General features: G+C 43.0%; 1 long non-coding RNA gene across 1 annotated transcript in view; it reads right to left on the bottom strand.

The window, feature by feature from the left end:
* The window catches only part of LOC125945360 (uncharacterized), a 69,928-nt gene extending 56,381 nt beyond the window's left edge, over positions 1–13,547 (bottom strand). The window contains exons 1-2 of the long non-coding RNA XR_007466847.1: positions 13,523–13,547; positions 4,498–4,585 (exon numbers count right to left, since the gene is read on the bottom strand). This is a non-coding gene — a long non-coding RNA (uncharacterized LOC125945360). The remainder of the gene's footprint in view (positions 1–4,497; positions 4,586–13,522) is intronic.
* Between the last annotated feature and the right edge of the window lie 7,864 nt (positions 13,548–21,411).

The following is a 21,411-nucleotide window of genomic DNA, read 5'->3' on the forward strand; positions in this document are numbered from 1 at the left end:
CCAGAAATGGTCCATATTCTGCGATGTTAAGGCCTCCCTGCAGAGTTTGCTCCCTGCATTACGCCGTGGACCCCACGAACGACTTGTCGCGGACACACGTGAAATTCACCGCAGCTGCTCGATCTTCGACGACGCAGCTGCTCGATCTTCACATACCAGTGCAGATTGCGTCGCTATCCCTATGTCCAGAACAGACGCAGCGGGACAGCTCCGTACGCTCGCTCGCGAGCTTAGGTTAGCAAAGTGGAATTCGCCAGACTCTAAAAACTAGAGCCTTTATTTTCTGGATCCTGATCTGAAGCTCCGCCTTCCGCATGGCTTACCACGACGGGAGGTAACTGATTTGTCGCCTATGGCTTGGAGTAGCTTTTACAAATGCGTACTCCTATACCTTATCGGAATTGCCACAAGTCCAGATTGTGTAGTTTGCGGGTGCAAAGATACGATTGCGCACCATCTGGGTGATTGTCGTCGTTTTAATGCACAAAGGAAAGTCCTCAGCACCACGCTTGACAAGATTGAGAGCCGTCCTCTTACGGAAGCCATAATTCTTGGACCCTGGTCCCAGCAGATATCGGCTGCTTGAAAAGCGCTAGTGTGCTTTTTAAAAGAAACAGGAATTATTGAAAAACTATAGGATGTGTGAACTGATGCGTTGCTTTTTCTTTTTTTAGTGTTGTTTTCTAATCTTGTCTGCCCTTACCCCATCCCCTGTGCAGAGTAGCCAACCGGACACTTAATCTGGTTAACCTCTCCGCCTTTCACCTCTTGTTTCCCTCCTCCCTCCCTCAATGAATGTTTAGAGAACTTGGGTCACTGCGTATGTGCCACTGAGAGTGCGACACGCGAGGCAACAATTCTCGCCGCTCGCAGGCACCTGCGCGCCACGCGTCTCCTCTCGGAGGCCATGCGCATGCGCAGACTTCTAGGTAATGCCACTAGATGGCGCAGCGTCTCCTGAAATAAGCGTGAGAAAGTAGCCCGTTTGTCGCATGACGTGATTCTAAGCGTTAGCACACACCGGCATGCCATGCATTTCGGATGTCACGCGCAGGTTTCATGGCGGCGGCGCTAGATAGTGGCAAGTTTTCTCAGGAAAGCAGGAAAGAGGAATTCCGCTGGAGAGCATGCCTTACACATTTTTGTTTCAAAATGTGGCAATGCATGGAGTCGCTATATTGATTCAGTGCTAACGCATTACCGTTGATAACCATCGTGAAATACAATCTACAACACAATCTTTTCAGCTTTAGGGTACTTTAGAAACGTGTCTTTTGCCTCATGGCATAATTGTTGTCCTTGTGCAGGATTATTCGGAGTGGCGAACATTACTAGCGCGAGAAATTGAAACAATGCTCAACTAATTCACAAAAAAATAATAATAAGGCACGTATTGCAATTTCAGAATTGTAGCAAGTGAGCGTGCAAGCCGTATTCAATTGAAATGAATTTCCGGGATGAAATCAGTTTCGAGATATTCTTTCCCAAAGTGTGGACCAAAATTCGTGGGCCGTCATGTTGCTTTTGTGCTTCAGTGTATATGAGAACGTTTTGTTAAAAAGTAATTGGAACAACAAAACCTTTTTACGACGAGTTTGAAGGCCCATATCTTCAAATATGTGTCATTGTAGAAATTATTTCAAACTGTATGCGCCACGCAAACTCATCATCCACAATTCGTAAATTGCAATATGTGCCATAAAATAAATAATTAAGATGCCATTTGTAATTTTTTCCGTTGGTTAATTATGTGTTCGATTTCGCGCGTAAGTAATGTCGGTCTCTCTGAATAACCTCGTTCAAGCACTAGAATTAGGTGATCTGCAGCAGGCCATGTTTAGGAATTACGGAAAACTTAAAAATGATAACCCCGTATGATGCAGCAGGCAGTTTCAGTACGTTAGTTTTTACACGCCACGAAACTCCTTCCTGGACTCATAAAGCTAAAATGTGTGGAAAAACATCCTTACGTGTCGAAACCGCCAGAGAGACTCTAATGAGGCAACATATATGTACCGTCTGCTGCAAATGCTTACTCGACGTGAGTTCGACGATAAATGTGGATTTTCCATGGCTGCAACAGTTTCATAGGACAACAACTAAACTAAGGTGGGGGAATAAGACAATTTAAAAGTGTGATGTACGTGATTTCTCATGAAGCATTTTATTTAAGCATTTTCTGAGAAGCTCTGCTTCTTAGAGTCCCGATTGTGATTAGTGTGCTACGGCATATTGAGCATGCACACCAATCGTCGTATCTTTATGTGGGTGCCATTATGATAAATATACAGTTCGAAGGGAGCGCCTGTAATAAAAAGAGGGGTCCTTTGTTGATTGTGTGTGTTTGAATGAGTGTGTGTGTGTGAGTTTTTTTAATTTTTTTTGCTCCCTTGAAACTGTGACCATTTTGAATTAGCAACTAGAACAACTACATATTCTTCTACATAAATAATTATTTCAAGTGGAAGAGCGGTATTGGGCTGTTTAGGATTACCATAATATAAAATACTCGTCTTCTCCACAACAGTTGCCTACAATTGAGCCTGGAGTTCTCAAAATGTCACAGGCCTGCGTGGCACACGTAGCACAATCACAGCATAAGCTGGAGGAGTGGCTGCATGGGAGCTGCATTTTGGGCACCACGTACTACGGGGTATTCGTGGCGAAGTCTCTTCACGTCGTTTTCACTAGGATGATCTGGACAGTGCGCCCGGCGTCGGCGGCGAGCTACGGCTTGTGCTGCTCTTTGCAAAGCGGTCTGTTGAGCCCGAGGTTGCCAGGTGCAACGTCGGGCTCACTATGCGGCACCACAATATTGAATGTGGTGCCGCATAGTATAGGATCACAGGGTCCACATTCGCACTTTTCTGCAGGTTCACACTCAATATTTATTAGGTCCTCAGCAAATAGTCTGATCCTACATTCGTCCTGCAGACAACATATGCTCATTCAATGCATTCTTTTTTTTAAATACATCCTTAATGCTTTAGAACCTTTCTGACTTGGATGTTTCTGAAGCTTCGCCTTTCTAGCCAATAGGTCGCACTATGTTAGGCCATTATTGCCCAATGACCTTTTACGACAGAAAATATACAGTAAGAATAAATTATTCAACTTCCTTTAGTTCTTCGATTGCCCATTTGTCATGCATGTACACATGAAGTGCCGTCTTCTTCTGCGCGGATTTTTTTCAGTAGAATATTCAGCTTGTATATTTCCGCACTGGGTAATAAAAGATGAACTACCCATGTTTTTTTAATTGCTGTGGTAGCTAGTACAGTGGTGCTTGGAGAGGGGGTTCCTGTGTTTGGTGGAGGGGACGTTTGAGACATAGACTGTCAGCAACTACAAAATACGCAGACATCCAAATTACCGTTTGTTATTTCTCGATTATGGTATATATTTGTTAGAAATTTGAAGAACATCGTATTCGTAGACAACTCTAATTGATTGTAGATGTTTAACAGATTTGTATTTGGAAATATTTATCATCAAAGTTATGGTTCTCTTTAATAGTTGGAGATTCGGGGTCGGAATCGGCAGCTGCGCGCTTTGTCACATTATATATACAAATTGAAACGTTCGTGCGGTGAGGTTAGAGTGTCACTACATAATTCCTAGAAAAGCAGCACACCAACAGAACTAAACAAAGACAGAACACAACTGTTGAATACCAACGTCTGGTTCATTTATTGTAATGAGTTGAAACGGGAAAAATTATGGAAATGGCAACGTGAAGTGTGTGTGTGTAAACGGGAAAACACCAAAAGCGAAACATGGGCCGGCATACAACAGTGATGAAGGGAAGTACAATTTTTTAGGCAAACGGACTCGATACTAGTTTGAAATACAATGTAAAGAAAATAAACACGGATACGGGTACTCAGTTCTGTGAAAGGTTTCAAGGTAAAAAAAAAAGGTCCGTGAAATCGAATAATATTAACTACGCTGCCGAAGCAGGAAGATACAAAAGAAATGCAATGAGGATTTCTCAGAAAGAAAGTAAAGCCACGGAGATTACTTTATCATGTCAAGTACTAACAAGGCAGAATTCTTGAAGTCGCAACAGCGAGCAATACATGGTAGTGTCATTCAGCCTTCGAATGTTTGTTTGAGGTACCTGTGGGTAAAAAAAAGAAAGCTAATAACCCTTAAGCAGCTTGTTTTCATATGGTTGTTATTGGAAAAAAATTATTGTCTTGAGAGGTTTAATTTTTGACCCTTGCCGTGAGGATCATGTTAGTACCAGTAATAAATTCAATTGTCCGTGAAACAAGGGCTGTACTTTGGCACTTTCGTTTTGTGTGTTAATCCATTTAGTGCGCAACGGCACCCTGGTAAGATTATCTGCTTGTACACCTGCTTTTGTAATATCGTGTAGTCAATGGTCAATGCATTGTTCGTGAAGCGAAAAATGGAATAATAAATTCATGAAGGTATAATATGAAGGCTACTAAGTTGGTTAAAATAGTAATATTTCGTAAGAATAAAACTTACATCCCTTGAGAGGCGATACCATAGAAGCAAGCAGTACACTCATCAGGGGTGCTGTCATTGCCGTTCTTTTTATCCCTCAAATTGAGGTCTGCAAGGACAGTTAAAACAACATCAAAGGATTTAAAAAGATCAAGCAGTAGGGCTTCTTCCAGCACAACAATGTGTAGATTTATTTCTTCGCTGCGTTACCAACCTCAGCGGAAGCTGCTCATGACAGTCGCAACATTACAAATCATGAAAGTTATGCTTACGTAAAGAGCGAAGCGACTAGGTGTAGTGTAGGCAATTACCCGCCGCGGTGGTCCAGTCAGCTAAGGCGTAGCGCTGCTAAGCACTAGGTCGCAGGATCGAATTCCGGCCGCGGCGGCTGCATTTCGATGAAGGCGAAATGCAAAAACGCCCGTGTGCTTGCGTTCTAGTGCACGTTAAAGAACCCCAGGGGGTCATAATTAATCCGGAGCCCTTCACAACGGTGTGACTCGTAATCAGAACTGGTTTTGGCACGTAGAACCCCAGAAAGAAGAAGTAGTGTAAGCAATTTTGCACACATATTCTTCTCTGTTAAGGAACTGGTGATATAAAAGCACCGCATATCCACGAAGTGAATTATGATGAGTGGGCGAAGCACCGGGGGATCATTCGGGTAACCGTGAATCACCCGTACATTGCCCACTCGAACATGCAAATGAGTGACAACACATGTGTACAGTATATAGAATGGTGTTTTATTGGTCGTATATGGTAATGAGGTGCGGACTTCATTTTCCCTTCATTAAGACTGCCTTCTGATTAGTGCAGCAGCACGGCGACCAAGCGTACCCAGAGGCGGCGAGAGCGCGGGAAGTGGCGGCAAAACGCCGGAAGCGTTCTCCGGAACCGGAAGCCGGCTTCCGGAAGATGCATGTATATATATATATATATATATATATATATATATATATATATATATAAAAGATATGCTACAAAAAGTGCCATGCTTCTCGTGTTTTTTATCTTGTTTATTTTTTTCAAAAAAGAATTACTGTGCCGGCTTTGCCCCTCCAACAACTGTACAATAGGCAAGCGTTGGTGAAGCCAGCGCTGTTATTAGGAATACTTTTGCCACCCTTTATCTTGTCTACACTTTCATTTATTTTTTAAGCATAAAGAGTTCGCATTACAATATTACATTTCAATATAACAAAGTATGCAAGCAGCAAGAAAACGTGCATGTCTCTTGAAAATTGCAGCGTGAAAATTATTTCGATGAAAATCATGTTGAAAACTTATTGCACGCGGCATAACTTACGACGACAAACTGCTGCACATAGAAAATGCTTTATTAAAAATTTGTTCAATAGCGCATCTGTAGTTGCTTTAAGGTACACAGACCGTTTATGTCGCAGATAACCTCACGGTGGGCCGCTAGGTAAGCGACACTATATTGCTAAAAAAATTTAACCAGATTTCCTTTCATACGTATCCGCAATAACAACACGTCTATCTTAATGATTGGGCTATGATTATGTTTCCTCATTCATGTAAAAAGATAAGAAATTCTAAAACTTAAGCGAAAAAAAATGGGAACTGTTATAGAGCACGCCGTATAGTAGAGGGCTAGCAAAATTTGTAGCCATCTCTCATTCCATAAGTTGTATTAAAATTTCAATGTAACTGCGTGAATTTTTTTATTTCGTTGCGATAAGACGGACGGTGCCAGGGTGTGGAAATGAACTCGCGACAAGTTTTTTGTAGATAAACGCCACAACCGCTCTCTCTCTCTGTGTAGCAGGTGACTGGGAAGATGACTGACTGAGTAAAATTGCATAAATGATATTATTTGTGATTAGGTGAATGCTCAAAAAGTTACAAAAGCAAACAATGCCAGCCTTAGTGTTCCCGACTCTGTGTTCTCACTGTAACGAGTGGCCTGTGTGTTGAACAATATGTGTGAATCCGCTTAAGCCACGGCAAACGTCAGGATGTCGCAAACGTTTAAAAACGCATTGGAGGCCGCAACGGCGAACAGACGTTAACCTCTGTGCGCGCATTCTAGCCAAGGTTGCCAGATGTTCGGTACAAAAAGTAGCTGAAAGATCCCGAGAACTGTCCAGAAAGTTCGTTCATAGTATGTTTCGCAGGTGCCGTGTGGCGGGCGGCAAACGGAAGCTCCGCTCCCTGATCGTCACACCGGCGTTCTTGGCCTGTGCGCATCACACCGTGCGTCTTATTTCAATTGATAAGTAAACGTTCAGAGCAATTCTACATCCAATGGGACTACGAACTCCTTTTCTTGTATTTGGTCGACACGCCAGTAGGAACTCAAACCGCTATTACTTTTAATAATTCCCAACTGTTCTGTTCTCTGCAAAACGTTCAGGCACCATATGTTGGCCCGGGTTTTCCTATCGGTGTCAATACTTCTATTTAGCATAGAAGCTTTTTTTTCTACGCATACATTTCGAAACAACCGAGAGGAGCACTTCATCCTATACTATTTCCATGACTCTCACTACTCTGCCCTTAACCCTTTAGTGGGCAGCTCAACGATTTGTTTACCTAAAAAACATCTGTAAAAATAACATTTAGAACAAGAGTTAGATTAAGGGTTAGAATTGTGTAATCAGCCACAGGCACTTTTTAAAGATATCTGCTGCTGAAAAAAAAACGCCATATGTGATGACGAATGCCATAGAGGAGAATGCGAGTCTGTACGCGGTTGGGTAAATCGGAACGCCATTGGCACCACATAAGACCGGGCGAACATATGGTGTCTGCACTTTTCGTAGACAACAGCACAGCTGGGGATGAATAACAGAAATAGCGGTTTGAGTGTCTACTAGCGCGTCGACCAAAAACACCTTGCACACTAACCGTGAGCAAATTTGCAGGGCGAGCAGTACCATTATAGCAATTTCATAAAAAGCAGTTTTTGCTTTAGCCTCTAGTTTTCTGAGTGGCTTTCCAGAGGAAAGGGGCAGCACACAGGGGCGATTAGGGCCGGCAGAAGTGGGAAAGAGAACGACGCCGGGGCGGGCTGGGAGCTCGAGGCATTCTTTGGGAAGACCGAGGTGAGGGAGAATGACGTGGCGAAGGTGTGGAGGGTCGGGGCACACAGGTATGAAATCTTAGATTCGAGTGTCTCTCAAATGTAGCGTACCCTCGTCTTTCAGCTTATTGACGCAGGTGGTAGCAGCGCGAAATATGACCGCGAACGCCTAAGTAGAAGGAAACAAGGCGTGAAGAGTGCCGTGGAGTTACTGACTCAGGCACGTCACACCCAATGTCGTTTGCCAGTGTTCTGGTCCAGTTTGTTTTGAAACAACCACTCACCAAACATTTCCACAATCTTCGATAACATTCGAACTGCCACCACAATAGTGTATTAGTAATATAGATATCTACAAAAGCGGACTGAGCTAGGCAGGCGTTCTGGCTATGCAACTATGTAATATGATTTCCCATGTTCCCTTATAACATCGCCGAAGGTAGTTATCGCCTTGCTGAAGGCAACACTGACACAAGGTTTTGTTAATTACTGCGTAATATTAACGACCACTGCTGTGCCACAGTGCAGTGAGGACTACGTTGTACAGATATCGCGTCACAGTACAGCGGCAATAAAAGTGTTTTGCCTGTCCACATGACTGCTTTACATGCCGCCCTATAATAACAAGTGGGTCATCATTTCCACGAATTATGTCATTCAATGTACTTAAAATCTTACTCTTAGTCACTTTACTTTAGATCCTAGTCGCTTGCTTGAAGAAGTGAGATTGAGCTTTCGTCGTCAACATTATAAAATATGAAGAGCCCGCCAGAAAGGTCAAAGTGAATGAAGAAGTGCTAGGGCTATTGCGGCAGACAGTAGGAAATCACGATCGAAAGATTCGGAACATACTCAAAAATGTTCATTCTTTTTTCTACCTGCATTATTACACCGGTGAGAACATAGAACATAGGTCGGAAGATAGCAGTCTATTGTGCAAGCAACTCTAAAAAACGATGGTGTAACGTTGATAGGTTGTAAGGCGGAAGTTATCAAAAAAGAGCTACCATGGCAATCTTACATCTGAGTTTGCATTAAAGATATAACTGCCATTGGGTAGCATATGTAATGCGAAGAAGAAATAATTGATTGTATATAAACCACCAGAGCGAGACAAACGCGACTAGAAGCGAAATGGGTGGTAAGAGAACGTTATAAGGGATGCGATCAAGAAATTTATATCCTAACCCTTGGCATGGAGGGCGCTGACATCGGAAACGAGTAAATGGATGTATACGTATACTATGGTTGCGCTGATAATGTTACATTCGATGACGCCGAAATTATAAGTGACCTATCTGAGTAATGCGAGGCAGCCCTATGTTTGTCAACTTTTACAGCGACGCTGTTTATGCGGACTCTGTGCCGTCGTTGTCGGACTTCGCTAAAGAGGGGCCACGTGACCTAGCGGGAGAGGAGAAGCAAAGATCTCAACAAGTAAAAGAGGTTGGTGTGACCCCCTTTCCCTCTGTGAGAATGCTGTGAGAGGGTGCAGATGGAAAGGAGCACATAGAGGGGGTTGACGTAAATCTCTCCGTCCCATACTCGCGTTGGAGGGGGAGAGCGTGAGGCGCGCCAACCAATGGTGGTGTAGGAAAAAAGTAGGTCAACGGAGAAGTGGGGTGGGAGAAGAGTTCGCGCTAGAATTGGTTGTATATACGGAGCTTTGAATTAGTGGTTCCGCGCATTCCATCCCAGCTACAACTACGGGAAGACCACGAGAAGTGCGTACTCCTGAGGAAGAAGCTGCTTACCACGAGCGTCAGCGACAATTGGCTAGTGAACGGGCTCATCGTCGTAGGGCCGACCGATAGCTGCGTGCCAGATATGCCGAAGCTCAACGGCAGCGCCGAGAGGCCGACCCCGAGCTGCGCGACTGAGACGCGGAAACACATCGCCGGCGTCGGAATGAAGAACTAAGGCTCCACGAACAACACAGCTTCGCTGTTCTACCATCTTCACGGAGTCGAAGGAGCGGTGATATTTTGTTACATCTCGTTGTTTAGCGCTGGCATCGTATAATTACAAACCGACAAATACAACGAAATGTATTAGTAGCTTTTCTCAGTAACTTTTAGCAGAGTGGTACTGAATTTTGCTTTAAAAAATAATTGAAGATATTTTTCACCTGAAGTGTCTCGGGATACTCGTGGAAGTCAGCGAAGTCACACGACTTTGATAAGGACGACAATGGACTATCGGGCTAGCTTGTGTAATCAGCCCACTATACTACCTCCACTGTCGCAGTCTTGTAAATTGTTACTGCAAGTGTAGTTGTTCAACTCGTATCCGCAAATAATATCACCTTTTTTAAAATAAATTAGTTGCAGCAATGAAGGCGACCATAAAAACGCGAAAAGCAGGTATATATGAGCTAGAATAAAAGCTGCAAAGGTGCTAGCATATACGGTGGTATCTACATGTGTGACACAGCGTTTTCATAATTGGAGTATTCGATGATAATGGCACATGCAAAACACTGCATTATAACAGATACTTGCCCTTATGGAATAAACTGTGGCAGTTTAGTTGAAATTTTTGAGTGTATATGTTCGTTAGGTCACCTTTTCTCCTGTAACATCTTAAGGTGATTTCCTACAGCGATAGACAAATGTATGAATTAGCGTGAGAGCTGTGCACCACAACTCAACATGTGAGTCAGTACAACCGACCATACAAAATTTAGATTGACCATAAATACAAGGCATAAGAACATTTTCTAGAAATAAAATACATCATGTATGTCATATATATATATATAACCTTCCTGCATGAGAAGCCAGAATTGAAGGAATAGTAAACACGCAAGACCATGACGATTAGCAATACGAAAGCGATGCTCAGGAAAATTGTATACCTGAAGTAGTGTATCACAAACAGTGAGGTAAAGGTGCACACCTGTGTATTTGGCTCATCACGTGGTTCTTTTTTTTCAAATACCATTAAGAACAGCGTCCGGAGCTCAGCGGAAAACCTAGGTTTGTTAGAGTAAGATTCTGTAGTGTAGTGTAGTGCGTTAAGAGCCATTGTGTTGTATTAGAAACGCTGACGGTAAATGTATTTTAGTTGGAAACATCTTTATTTTACCGTCCCATTACTATTTTTCAGCAGAGTTATTACGTCCGGTATTGAAAGCAGTATTTCTGCATTGTATTTGATGCCAAACAGGTACTCACTGAAATTGTTATGTTAATCGACGAAAAATATTATAAATAAATAAAATGTATACTTAGAATTTGTAAAGTATATCATAGTAAAGTAGAATAGAAGGTCATTGTAGCCATGCTACTACAGTTATTTACAAGAAGTCTCTATATAAAAATAATGGATTCCTTTTGAAGAAACTCGGTTTTAAAGCTCCAAGCAAACACTATTTTTCTCTTAGGGTTTCACCTCCCCACAATGTCATTATAGCAACAAAGCGTTGGGAAAAATTTGTTATAAATGGAATTCTGTGAAGCGAAGCAATGGTATAGATAGCGATGTTATATTTGATCAAAGGTTGCTGTGATCACAGGCAATATTAATAATTTGATTGCGATAGCAATTATGTAGACTACCCAAACGACTTTTCGCCGTCGGCGCCCTCATGGGGCTCCACATATATTTAGGTATATTTATGCGCGTCATATTGCTACACTATTCAATCACTAAAGTGTCTCAAGCTAGGGCTTTCATTCTTGCCTAAACAATTCCTCACAATTTTGAGAATGGCAGTCCACAAACAAAGTTTATGAAACATAACATTTACAGTGCATGCCTTTTATTTTATATCTTCTCAGGGTAACAAACATTTAAAGCGCAAGACATTGTCAGTGCTCAAACTTGAAAGTGATAGAAAGATACTGGTTAGATCCTTTACAAGCAGCGTAGTATCGCCTGTGCGATCTCATTTCACGCAATACACAATGTGTTAAAGCTTCTAAATGCGAAGCATTTCTAGGCGAACATTTGATACTTTGATAGTATCTATCTGGTCGCCTACGTCTTGGAGCTCTCATGGCCTTTTCGTTAACTTGGTATTTACCAAAATTGGCATAGTATGAGAAGCTTGTTTGGCGAACATACATGGTAGGTTATGACACAAATATCATAACAAGTGTGTCATGTAGGTCATAAAACAGCTGCCTAGGTCTTGTTGCTCTCATAGTCGTTTCGTTAACTTGGTAGGTACCGAAATTGGCGTAGTATGACGGCAGTGTATGTAGAACATAGATGATAGGTCGCGACATGAATGTCATGACATGCCTGTCATGTAGGTCACGAAATAGCCACCTTACATGACAGTGACCCAGCGAAAAAGAATAGCACTCAAAAACCATCGAAATGGGTTCGGACGTGGGTACTCAGCGAAGGAAGCACTAAATGATGATGCTAGAAGGCATAGTCATGAGCTTGACTCAGAAAAAAATGGCAATGACTCTGCTAAAAAAGTTTAACACTCAAAAACCACTGAAAAGGCTTCTGACATGGGTACTAAGAGAAGGAAACACTACAGCATGATGGAGGAGTCACAGTCACCACCATGACTGCGCAGAAATGAAGATGACTCAGCACAAAACATTAACCCTCAAAAACCACTGAAGTTCTGACGTGGGTACTAAGTGAAGGAAACACTAAAGGATGATGGTAGAAGTCATAGTCATGAGCATGACAGCAAAAATGACGATGACTCAGCAAAATAAAGATTAACGCTCAAAAACGACTGGAATTAATTCGGACGTGGGCACTAATTGAAGGAAACGCTAAACGATGGTGGTAGAAGCCACAGCCATGATCATGACTCTGAAAAATGACAATGACTCAGCAAAAAAAATATTAGCACTCAAAAACCACTGAAATTGGTTCGGACGTACGTACTAAGTGAAGGAAACACTAAAGGATGGTGATAGAAGCCATAGTCACAAAATCACAATGACTCAGCGAAAAAGATGAACACTCAAAAGTCACTGAAATGGGTTCGGACGTGGGTACTAAGTGAACGAAACATTATAGGATGGTGGTAGAAGCCATAGTCATGCCCATGACAAAAAATGAAAGTGACAATAACTCCGCTAAAAAAGATTAACACTCAAAAACCGGTGGAATTGGTTAGGATATGGTACTAAGTGAAAGAAAAGGTTAAAGGTTGACGGTCCAAGTCATAGTCATGAGCATGACAAAGGCTTTCGCCTTAAGGTTTCTTAGGCGTAGCTAAAGGGACTCCTGAGGACTCATATTCTCATAACATGAAGGTCATGACATGCGTGTCATGTAGGTCATGAAGCAGCCGCCTACGTCTTGGTGCTATCATGGTCGTTTCGTAAATTTGGTAGGCTCCCCGGATACTGCTTCGCATAACATCGATTCCCACAGGGCGTGGGATCTGCCGGACTTTAAGGATGTCAAATATTTCGGCATACCAGCGTATGTCACATCTGCGTTAGATCCGCGTGCGGTTGGAACATCGTCCGTGAGTTCAAACGTAATGCTAACCCTTGCTGTCCCCTCCGGTACATCGCCTTTTGGGTGAAACTGCCAATTTGGTTCTAATCTAATTAGCAGTTCCCAAATATGTCTCGTTTTTACCAATGGTGTACCAATATGCTTCTATCTACCTCTTCTATGAATTTTTATTGATAGCAATGCACTAAGTCGCGTCGTCATAGATATATTATATGTGTCTGCAAAAAAAGAAAACAAAAAAACATGCTTTGTGCAATAAGAGGCAGTCTTCTGCAGTAATTAGAAACCGCCGAAAGTTTGTACATAATTAAACTTTGTTCTAAGATTTTGCTCATGTTTAATCCTGAAAAACTGTTTTTTTAATTTAGAAGTTCGAGTTGTTAATTTCATTCGCGGGATTTTTTGACAGCAGCACGGAAATACAAAAAAAGAGCAAGAAATGCTTGCAACTGTCTGCCCGCGCGAGTTCCGCGCGAAGGCTGGTAGCACCTTCGAAGCTATAACCTGGCATATGCTCTTGGTCTATAAGTTCAAATATGAAGTAGTCTTTACCGTCCGAGTACGTGCGACTTCTTTGGGCACAAATGCAGCAAGGACCTTTACTTTGGTGTATTGGTGTAGACGATTTCTGTGGTGTATATTTATATGCAATATGTAGGAGGGGGAGAGCAATACGACACATGTATGTTTTATCATAAGGGTGTTGACAGAACGATAAATTAGTAAAAGCACTACGGTAATATCTTCGCTAATGAAGTTGAAGCTATGCCAACTTTCTTTGATGTTTAAAACAGAGGCAGATGACTCACTACACACAGGTTAACCTTTCAAAATACCAAGGTGTGAACTACGAAATGCCTCGATCTATCTGTATTATTTTCTTTGGGTATTTACGAGCGTAATTTTTGAAGAAATTATAAATACGTGAAAATCAACAAGGATGAAGAAAATAACAGGCCCCTGGTGTGATATGAGCTCACTTTTAGGCGTGCAAGAGCCTTACACGTGTAATGCTCTTACCAATTGAGCTACCGCGGTGCCATTTTCCCATTCACTTTCAGGGGTATTTATATTTATGTACTATAATGGACTCTGGGAGTGTTAGCCAGCGCCACCACTCGTGGCCTTGGCGGCGGATGGGACATCCTTTCTGCCGCAGGCTTCACGTCAACGTGAACGTTTTGCCTGGAGGCAACTGGTCAATAAACCCACACATGCTACCTGAATGTACCAAAGCTGCCGGATTCGAAGGTCTCGCTATGTAATGAACGAAAAGAAAGAAAACCGAAGTTATATAGTCATATCATAAGAGGCCAACATACATTGAAACCGAAGAGAGCAAAGGGGAAATTACTTGTAGTTCTTAAGTGAATTAAAGAAATGATAGTTACATGAAAATGATTGGATGAAAAAACAAGTGGCTGGAGGTGGGATACGAACCCACGTCTTCGCATTACGCTTGTGATTCTATTACTAATTAAGCTATCGCGGTACCGTTTTCCCATCTACTTTCTAGGGTGTTTATGCTTACGCACTACAAGTAAGTTTGGGAGTGTTGGACTGACGCCCTTTGCGCGGATGCTGACCATTCCTTCTGCCGCAGCCGTCACATTATATATATATATATATATATATATATATACATACATCATTATTCTCTAAGGGCCATGGAAGGCGCGTCAACACCATCCTTTCTATTAGTTTCCCAGCACAACTGGCAAAAGCGATGGGACTGAATGGTGTCAAATCTAATGGATATTTAGAATTCTCAAGTAAAGGTACTAGGCAGCTGACCTGAAACGCAAAAGGAATCAATCCTTCGCGCCAGGATTCGTTGTATCTCTCCAAGCGTGCACTGCGTGCACTGCGGGCTTTTAACCGCGAAGCTGTTTAAGCCAGCCGTAATTTGTAGTTCGTGATTCGTATCAAGAAGCTGCTGCCCCGTAGCCATGGAAACCAGGGGGCGGCGCGGGGCATGCGCACTCGGTCTCCTCCTCGCCGGCTCCCTCCCTTCCCGACCACCGCCTCTCTTCTCTCCGCGGTGCACTGAGCCAGGAGAAAAAAAAGCTGCCCAATTGATATTCAGCGGCTAGCCTCCAACGCGTTCGGCGTCGGCAAGCAACAGCGTTCTTGGCACTGTGCCAACCTTGGTTAGCATGCCTGCGTTTGTGACACGCTAGAAACGCTGTCGCTCGTAGGCGCCGACGCGTCAAGCGCTTGTCACGCGAAATGTTGCAAAAGCGAAGGTACATACGAAACTGATCGCTCAAGAATACCTTCCTACATGTGTAGTTAAGTTAAATCAAGTTAAGACCTAGCAGCAACCACGTTAATACCTAGGAGTAGCAGCCAGTAAGACTTGAGGGTCGACAGTTTCGCTGTGCCTTAGCTTTGCACGATCGAGTGCAAACTTGCCCTTTTTTCGGCCAAGGTTTACTCGTGCATTGTGATGTGTCCCGTCCATGTGATGATGACTTCCTACAAGTCGCCAGCGCAGCTTCTAGCTCCTTCATTGAGAACATGACATCCATGTGAGAGCGCTGGGATGCTGCAACATCACGCAATCTTGATACGGGCAGTGATGGCAAGCGAGCAATTTCTGCGCAGAAGTCCTCAGCAAAGTCGATCTCACGTCGTCCTTTATTCAGGGCAAGGTACTTAAATGGTTGGTTCTGTTGCGGAGATCGTAGACCACGCAGAGGTCTCCATATATAGGACAGAGACTTACGAGAATCCAAAGACTCGCAAAAGAATTTCCACTTTTGAGATTGTAACATATCGATCTGGCGCTAGATTTTTTTTTGGGTCCGCCTCGTCTCCCTTAGATCTTGAATACATTTGGTGCACCTGTATCTTCTTTCTGCTCATCAGCGAATCGCTCGATGCCTTTCCAATTCACCTTAGTGTTCTGTATACTTTGGAGGAGTAAAAGGGAACGTAGCCTCTAGCAGTGCACATCGAGTCTGATTCTCCAGGCATGACGGCTGGCCTTCTTGACATTCTTCTTCTATAAACAACCTGAACTTTTCCAGTTTATTCTACGGAGCGTAGTGATAGAAACTTCGGACTTCCTTGATCTTCAAATAGGTAGGAACGGGATCACGTCCGTCGTTTTTTGTGACTGACAGCCACTTTAGACTGCTTCGAAGACACAGAGAGACCGAAGCCAAGTCCAGACAGCTGGTGTAGGTATGTGCCCGCAAGTATGTCGGCCGGCCGTCATTGAGGCAACGAAGATCTTTGTCCGAGGCAAATGCTAATACTTTTCTTCCCTTGGATTCCATCTTTAGCATGGTGATGCGCGTTAAAATCTCCACTAAGCATCCAAGGGCCAGGTGTTGCGGAGAACAAAGAACCTAATCGTTGCGCGTCAGAACGACTGGTTGGAGAAATATATGCGGTAACAAGAGTGAATGTAGGTTTAGATTACTGCTGCGCAAGCGCCCACGGGGGCAGCAGCTTCGACGTGAGGAGTGACGTCCCCTAGTCTTTCGCATATAAAATAACCAGACTAGCAACTAATTGCAATGTTGTTGCAGCACCGCTATGGGCGGCCGCGTGCTGTCAAAGTTACCACTACTCCCAATACTCCTATTACTTTACAATGCATTACTACCATTACTCTAAAGTCGTAAAGCACCCCATACTCCCCTCAGCAGTTGTAGTGGTGGTTTTCAACAGCTTCGTTCGAAATCCACTTTCGCAGGGCCGGGATAGTGTGTCAAACGTTTGTGAGTGCGCTCGTCTTTCGTACGGAATATCCAAGACGTTTCAAAGCGCAGCGTCCCGCTATCATGCGTTGCAGCCTTTCCTTGTAGCTTATCAGGTAGGCCTTTGATTTCCTGTGCCTTGTTGTACACGCGTCTTACCTCAAGGCAAAAAATCATCGTTTTGGGTTGGAATCCGAGCGCTTCAATATAGGCCTGGCGTAACAGTCCGTCGAGACCTTCCACTTCCGCATTGCGAAAAATTCAGATATGGTGCCAACGATGTAAAGGGGCTCAGAATCAGGACCTGCACTAGTCGGATCTGGTACTGTTCCTTGAGTACCCTCTTCCTTCAAGTACCTCTTTGCATCATGCGCAAGACCTGCGTGTGCCATGAGTTGTAGCTTCTGTGCGGAGTATCCTACCCAGCCGTCTTTTCGTAAGTAATTGTAAGCCGAGGATACGAAGTATGTCCACGCTGGGGACCACGCTATGACTACAGCGCCATCATGACCACGAGAATATACCTAGTGCGCCAATATATTTGATAATTTCGGTCACCTGGTTAGCGTAGAAAGCGTGAAGACGATGGTACGAAGAGTGTCAGATAACGAAGCTGGTATGATAACGACGAAACGACCATGAAGCTATCATGACCGCCAGCACATTTATAGTGTTCCAAGCTGGTAGACAACTTGTAGCCACTGCGTCGGCATAACAGACTGACTGGCTGGCTGGCTCGCTGGCTTGCTAGATAGATAGATAGATAGATAGATAGACAGACAGACAGACAGACAGACAGACAGATAGATGATAGATAGATAGATAGATAGATAGATAGATAGATAGATAGACAGACAGACAGACAGACAGACAGACAGACAGACAGACAGACAGACAGACAGACAGACAGACAGACAGACAGACAGACAGACAGACAGACAGACAGACAGACAGACAGACAGACAGACAGACAGACAGACAGACAGACAGACAGACAGACAGACAGACAGACAGACAGACAGACAGACAGACAGACAGAAGACAGACAGACAGACAGACAGACAGACAGACAGACAGACAGACAGACAGACAGACAGACAGACAGACAGGACAGACAGACAGACAGACAGACAGACAGACAGACAGACAGACAGACAGACAGACAGACAGACAGACAGACAGACAGACAGACAGACAGACAGACAGACAGACAAGACAGACAGACAGACAGACAGACAGACAGACAGACAGACAGACAGACAGACAGACAGACAGACAGGCAGGCAGGCAGGCAGACAGACAGACAGACAGACAGACAGACAGACAGACAGACAGACAGACAGACAGACACAGACAGACAGACAGACAGACAGACAGACAGACAGACAGACAGACAGACAGACAGACAGACAGACAGACAGACAGACAGACAGACAGACAGACAGACAGACAGACAGACAGACAGACAGACAGACAGACAGACAGACAGACAGACAGACAGACAGACAGACAGACAGACAGACAGACAGACAGACAGACAGACAGACAGACAGACAGACAGACAGACAGACAGACAGACAGACAGACAGACAGACAGACAGACAGACAGACAGACAGACAGACAGACAGACAGACAGATGCGTTTACTTCCAACAGACGCCAGAGTCACAACCGTTCAGCTCGTGTGTACTTCACTTGTGCAGAGCGCTCTGCGTTAGCTACGCTATCTGCATTATATTAATAGCGACGAGGCGCAAAAAATGGTGGAAGTCCTTCAGAGCGCTGGCATACTTTGAGGGTACGGACGTCATGGAGACAGCGAAGAATAGATAGCTTATGGTTGCAGCTTTAAATGCGTGCACCGTTTAAATCTCCACAAGGAGCATAGCGCGATAGAATCCGAAGACATAGAAGCATGGAGTTGTGAAAGCCTTGGATTAATTCTTGAACGCATGGATTGACATTGAGTACCATATCTGCCAAGTTATTCATTAATGATATGACGGACATTTTAAGTGCACCTTTTTAAATATATAAAAAGTGTTATTTCTTTTCATTATTGTTTTAATAGCTTTATTCGGGTGAGCTATTTATGGTTGTTGCTAAAACGAAGCGTTTAAGTTGCCTTTATTCCTAGAGCCATTCCGCATGAAGCACATTTCTGGGACCTTCGCCTCAGAGCATGAAAAATACGGGACACGTCATAATACGGGACACGGTACACGTCATTGTGTCTGTTGCAGTGGCATTGAAGCTGCGTGTGTTCGAATATGTTCCATATTCACTTCTACCATTCATAACTTACAGCACTGTCCTAACCTTTTTCATTGAATTAGGAGGGCATGTTGTAATTGCAATTTCGAATTTAGTTGGTTAAATTACGTGGTTTAGCGGCGCAAAAGCGACTAAAGCTATGCTGCGCCAAACACATGGTGTTCTGAAAGAAAACTTAAAAACAGCGAGAGCTGTGATGATCTAAAGGTTGTGCCAGTAGCCTGTGTACTCTAGAATGTTAAGCAGGTCAGGTAATGCTACTAGTGGATAGGCTCCTCAACTAAGGCAGGGTGAAAAGGTATGTGTAATTTTTATAAATTGAGCAACAGTTTCTGTCCGTGTTTTTCAATAGAATTACATGTCAGTAAAATGTGCATGACTGTAAGCGGTTGTTGGCAATTCTCGCATGTTGGTGGGTCTTCTTTTGTAAGAAAAAGTTTTGAGTAGTCGCCATAAAACTACTTTAATGAACTGTTCCTGGTGATTACATGACTTCCACTCGCCAAGTAAGGCTTTAGTAAGATGTAGCTTGTTTGCGGAATGGTCCCATGAATTTCAAATTTAATACCTAACGTAACGAAATTTTTACAAGCTCATTCCCAATTTAAAATCTATACAAAAATGCACCGCTTCAGCGAAATATGCTTTTCCCCACTGTGGAAATATCTTGCAGAGAACACTATGAAGAGAACCCACTAATGAATTTCACTAGACATATCGGTATGTAATTCAAGAAGCTTAGACCATAGGCATGAAGTTCCTTACCAAATGGTACAGTTTCGGTAATGACTGACTTCATTTCTTCAATTGTATAATGCACCTTATGCGCTATAAGAAAAATGGTAATTACAGAAGGATTGTTAATTATTATTTGCGCTGTGATAATTGCACGAGGGAAATTTACGCTAAACCTATGATGCTTGATCAATTAAAGGTTATTTTATTTCGAATAACGTACTTTTAAATATTTCAGACAATCGTAGCACCAACTCGCAGTATTTATGTAGATGTTAGCATGATGACGAGACTGGTATTACAACTGCCTACAAGTGCTGACATCATTAGTAGCTACGATGATACTGTGCATAACGACTGCTACCGAAAAGAATGGAAAGCACTACGCGCATTACTAAAGAAGAGCAATGGCAAATGAACATTCATTCTTCTCGGGAGCAATACGTAGGCAGCGCAGTTCTCGACTCATACATAATTCCTAATTAAAATTGTGGCTTGATGTCAATGCACACCGGTCATCAGTGGGAAAAGTATGATTCGTCGATTACCGAGTAGTATATAATAACTACCGCCAAGTGCTGACAGCATTAGTAGCTATGACGATACTGTGCATAATGAGTGTTTCCGATAAGAATAAAAAGTGCTATGCGCATTACTAATGAATAATAATGGCAAATGAACTTTCATTGTTCTCGGGTGCAATGGTTTGCAGCGCAGTTGTCGACTCATTGATAATTCCTAATTAAAATTGTGGCCAGATGTCAAAGCGCACAGGTCACCAATGTGAAACGTACGATTCTTTGATGACCGAGTACAATATTACGAGCGTTAAGAGGACGACCTTCTCTTATACTTTAAAAATGTTCTAGGAATATATCAGTGTGTGTTGTTAGTATTTTGTCATTCTTGAATTTATGTTACATTGCTAACTCTATGAGCGATCCTTTCCGTATAGCCAAGGAAGTATAGAGCCTTTAAGCTGCCTAACAATTCGCCAGGCTTTAGGGGACAAGATTGGGTGCCCTGTCAATGCGGGTGACATTTGCATGGTTCACCGCGTGCCGCCAAACAAGGAACCAACATTATAGCGTGGTTCAGCTCGCCAACAAAAAAGGGGCTGACTTTGCTTCCAAAGCGCGTAAGGCAACACTCAAAACAACTGAAATAGGGCTGTCACATAAACCACCCACTTCTATTTTTCTTAATTATCTCCTCACGCCAAATAATAGGCGGCTTTTTGCGCAGGCACTATAATTCAAGAAGTGTAAAGGATGGAAATTTTTGTGGACCGATAACTGTGCCATCAAGGCCAGAAAATCGTAAAACAGCCGTGTTCATTGCAAATGTAGTGCGAATGATTTGTCAATCAATCAAATCTTCAAATAATTTCTCCCTTGCTTACATTAACTTCTAATTCATCATGGCTAACTCAGTTTTTTTCTCTTGATAAAGTGAAAGCTCTACTTAAGGAAAAACAATCCACATTATCCTCAATACGCACATTTGAACATCCGCAGTATTTATTTATTTATTTATTTCAGTATACCCTAAAGGCCCTTAGTTGGAGGGTATTACATAGGGGGGAATGCAACATCATCAAAGCTAACTTTAAAACAATATACAAGGTAAAAAAAAGGGAGGCGAAAAACATTAATGGCAATCACACTCAGCAAATAGAAATAAAACATCGAGGAAACATCGAGCCAGCAGGCCATGGTCGAC

The sequence above is a fragment of the Dermacentor silvarum genome, chromosome 5, assembly GCF_013339745.2.
Source record: "Dermacentor silvarum isolate Dsil-2018 chromosome 5, BIME_Dsil_1.4, whole genome shotgun sequence".
Taxonomy (NCBI): Eukaryota; Metazoa; Arthropoda; class Arachnida; order Ixodida; family Ixodidae; genus Dermacentor; species Dermacentor silvarum.